Below are 4837 nucleotides of genomic sequence, written 5' to 3'. Positions count from 1 at the left end.
TTACATTGAGTTTGAAATTGAGTAACACTGGGTTTGAAATGTATGTATAAGCCTGAGATTCACTCTGCTTTTTACCCCTCTTGTGTAAACCTGCACAAACCCTTCTTAATTACAGCATTCTCGCTCCTGTGTGTTATGTGCTATTTTCTGCACAGTGATTAATGGCGTTGAAGCTGCATGCAATCCTGCATTTTTGCACTTTAAAAGATAACACCTCCTTTGTCTTACACAGATATTTTCCTGCTGCATCATAGGAGATCAACCAGTAAATTTAGGCTCATCATGTTGGTCACAGCTGGAAGAGCACTGACATGTGCATTGTCTTGGTCCAGCCTGTGTATGGAAGAAAATGATGGGATAATTTCAGGAAGGTCACGACAGCGATCTTTAGACGTCAGTGAACCGGAGCCTTTTTGGTGTAAAACTGCCTGAACAGGAAATTATCTCATTCATATGTCTGCCGTGGCTTTGGCAGAGTAAGCGCCTAAAACATGAACTACAACCAATAAAAGCCAAAATGCTTGAGGCAAAAGTCCTTTTCTGAAAAAAATGTTTTATATATGGTGGCTTGATCTGGGAGGTTGAGTTTCTCCCCTTGCCCTGGCCTCTTTTTCAGCAGTGACTGTGCCTGTGAATAATTCATAGTGAGGGACTCTAGTGAGTGAGAGCGTGCAGAGAGGCAATATCAACACTGTCTTAACCTTGGGCTGGCAGCCACAGGTTTCTGTTGAGGTGAGATTCAATTAGACGAGGAGAGTAGTGTCTTATCCTTCACTTTATTTCCTCCTCACTGCAGCTCGCTGGAGCACAGAAAGCTAAAGAGGTTCATAGAACTGGCAAATGCTTGATAATATATAATGAGGAAGTTTAGAAAATCATTACATTATTAAAAGCGACATGTAAATGTGGACTCGTGTAGATAATTTACAGTATGATTGATTTAACCGCAGGCTTTGCTATAATATTAAAGACAGTGTTAATTATCATTCTGACCAGAGTGAAATATGTGAATTCTTCCATACAATGATTAGCGCAGAAGAAAAATGAAAGAAAAAAAAAAGTACTTAGCCTCAGGCAAAAATTATTACTGTTTCAAAATTACATTTTGGTCAAATTAGGATTTAAAACTTCTTATAATTTTTTAAAAGCGGTCTTGAGCACTACTTTTTTTTTTTTGCTTTCTGAAGGTCTTTCAGAGTTTTTCTTTGGAGACTGGTTGCTTTTCCACTCATTTTCAGTCCAGTCTGTTTACCTTACTATTTTCAGAGGAATTCATTTATTTTTGAATTTATAAATCATTCAAGCATAAAAAGGCACCAAATTCAAGGGATGAACCAGTGATGTGTCTACACATAACAGACAACTTAGCAAAGAACCAATTTTAAATTATCTTTAGGCACTGTTGCAAAAACACATAATTTCCCATTTCTTCAGTTTATCTAGGGAAAATGCCCCCCCAGCATTTGCACCAACAAGGTGGTTCCCAAAGAGCTATTAGCCAACACCTGGGCATATGTCAACATGATGTGCAGTGTGCCATTAAGAAATCTGAGGAAACTTGACAAATGGAGAATGAAAGATGAAGTGGCTGGTTTACACAAACTATTTACACAGATGAACAGTGACAGTCTGAAAGTCATGTTCTAGAGAAATAGGAAAGAACCCAGAAAGACCTGATACAGGAGCTGAGAGATGCATCTGGATCTTTGTTTGATCCACCTACTATTCAGTAAACCATCATCAGAAATGTTCTCAGTGAAAGACTGGCTGTCAAGAAGCCATTTTTAAGAAAGGGAAAAAGAGAGAAAAGTCAGAGATATACCAGATCACACAAGAACTGGACTGAATATTAGTAGCAACAGGTCTAATGAATCCAAATTATATGATGAATTCAAGTGCGATAGCTTTGGTTGAAACTGTCATTAATATGTACGGGGGAGGTCAGAAGAGAGGTACAACAGTAGAGGTAGAGGCTGAACAGCGAGTGTGTGCAGCCAACTGTAAAACATGGTGGAGGCTCGGTTATGTTTGGGACTGCATTTCTTCTTGGGAATGTAAAAAAATAAGATTTTGATTCAATATTCAGTACCATCTGGAAACGGTCTAATCTGCAACATCTTCATTTTTCAGCATGACAGTGATCCCATACACTGTCAATGCAGTATGATTGGTTAGAAAAACACACAATAGAACACCATCAGTCATGGATTGGCCTCCCCAAAGCCTGGACCTCAACATTATTGAAACAATGTGGGATCATCTTGGCAGAGAACAATAAAAGGCTAAAGGTGGTCGAACTAAATATTGACTTTCAAGCTTATTCAAATTGAAGAAACAGTCTTTTTCTTATATAATGTTTTTAATGTATGTTATCAATTACCTGGCTTAAGACTTTTGCACAGCACTTTAAAAATTGTAATGTTTCAAAAGGCAGAATGAATTTAACAGTCCGATAAATAATAAGGATTTTGACAACCTCGGGACATTTTTCATCTCTTTTATTCAGTTCTTGTTCATATTCTTTAATTTGTTCTTATAATTTTGGGAGATGTGGTTATATGCCATCTTACTAAAAGTAATATACCCCATTCACCTTAAGAATTAGAAACTGAGCATTTCTTTTCAGAGGTTAAAATATAAAACTACAGACTGAAAAGTAATTAGAAGTTTTTCCCCAGTAAAACCACAGTGTGAGACTTAGTCTGAAGAAAGCTTCAGCTCTCAGGAGAGACTTGGGAAACAGAGAAGTGACAGGCATTGATGAGAAACCCTTTTGGACTCCTGCTGATCATTATGATCAATTTGTGCCAAGAGCAACTAAAACGTGGTACCTTACTGATTACTGATTGCACTTTAAGGCACCCATAATTAGACTTCAAACTGAAGGGACATAAAAGACTGGGTTGTTTTGTGTCCTCTGTTGTGTATGCATTGTGGTAGAAAGGTTTGGGTCCTATTTGCTCAGATTAGATGGCAGTCTTTCAGATTTTCTTTTTTCAGTTGTTTCAGGCCTAATGAGACAAATAAGAAGGATCTTGAAATTTGTCTCAATGGTTGAACTTAGTTTTTGGCAACAGCTTGTGATTTTAGAGTCATGAAAAGCTCTGAATGCCTTCATTTTATGTTATGGTTTTTCTTCAGCATCCCTCCTGGTGACTTTATTGAGGCTGTTACCCAGGAGGGATCAGGATGAGTGGCAGCTGCTTGGCCTTGAACTTGATCAGGTAACAGTGAGCAGTGCAGTAAACACATTGCTGTACATGTCTTTTTGCAAGGCAAAATAAGAACTACAATAAATCATTGTGCCTTTAAATATACATAGCTTCATATGCCCAAGGCTTCTTCTGCCAGCATTATGGATTTTGTCAGGAAGAAAATCTTTATTTAATAGTCTGTGTTAGAAAATGTGTCAGATTATTTGAGATGAGTCACACAGGGGAGAGGCTGAAGAGATTCAATAGGTGCTGCTCTTTAGGTATCATAGGAAACTATTGTTGTGTTAGCTCAGATCTTTTCCTCTGTCTGCCTGCTTTCCTCCCACTCCACTCTCTATGTGTGCCGAAGAAAAGGATGCTGGTTACTAATGGATAGAAGCAGAAGACGAGATCTCTGTGTGTGTGTGTGTGTGTGTGTGGGTGTGTGTGTGTGTACTATAACAACCACATTAATCTCTATATGTGGCACGTGAATAGACTTCACTTTTCTAAACCAAAAGCACAACTAGGGGCTTTCCAGCTAGAAGGAGTTGAGTTATTGCATCCAGAGGCATAAAAAGCTTTAATATATTCACCAATAAAGAAAGCGATGTTGACCTGCTGCCATGCATGAATAGTAAAATGGAGGATGAGTCAATATTTGCAGTGAAGAGTTGATGGTTTCAGTCAGTGAGCATTGTGGGCTATTTAACTGTTCTGTCTGTCAGTTCTGGTATTTGTTTACCCTGGTGCCTGCGGCTATCAACTCTCATCAGCACCTGCACAATTTTGCTTTCTGTCACGTGTCACAGATTGGTCTTCCAAAACATTCAAACAGGCAATGTTTAACCTTCAATCACCTTGTGACGAGCACCTCAATATGGAGTGAGTTTTATGCTTTTAGAAACACAGGCTTAAGAAATAAATGAGCAAATGTGAGCTGTCTAAAAAAAATGTCAGAATAGCTTTTTAACCCTGGAGAACCCATGGGGTCAAATTTGACCCCATGGTTTCCCTAGAAAACCAATGGGGTCGGCTCTGACCCCATGGGTTCTCCAGGGTTAAACACATCATGTAGCAAACTCATTGCAAAGTTACTGAGGATTTAAACCAGACGGACCAATTAGCAGCAAAGCTGAAAGTGATGAAAGAACTGACTCTCTGTGCTCGAGCATGCTCAGGGAATCAGTTTGTTAACTTGGAGCCAGTGAAGCATTAAATCACTGCTAACACAACATCGGTTTGTGTTGTGGCTCAGTGCGTTCACTTTTTACTTCAGAGCTCAAGCGGAGCAGTACAACAGCAGCTTTCTTCATTAAAGATTTGCACTTTAATAACCCCTCTGTGTCTGGGCCATTTTTGGTTGTCGCACATTACTTTTCTTTCAGGCTAGAAAGGTGTTATACTTGTTATATCTTGATGATGCAAGGCCACGGCAAGGTGCGACACGCCTCGAAAGATAGCATCATTCTCTCGTTACCATGGTGACAAGACAGCAATAACTAGTACCAGGAGCAGGTGGCAACAAGTCATTCCTCTCCAATTGCTGTTTTCCCCTCATTCTCTTGCTCCTCTCTGGTGCCTCAATCTTCGTCCTCTGCTGCTCTCTCTTCTTGTAAACTCATCCTTCTGGTCCATCAGGA

The sequence above is a fragment of the Pelmatolapia mariae genome, linkage group LG16_19 (genome assembly GCF_036321145.2).
Source record: "Pelmatolapia mariae isolate MD_Pm_ZW linkage group LG16_19, Pm_UMD_F_2, whole genome shotgun sequence".
Lineage (NCBI taxonomy): Eukaryota > Metazoa > Chordata > Actinopteri > Cichliformes > Cichlidae > Pelmatolapia > Pelmatolapia mariae.
Note: the sequence above shows the minus strand (reverse complement) of the source record.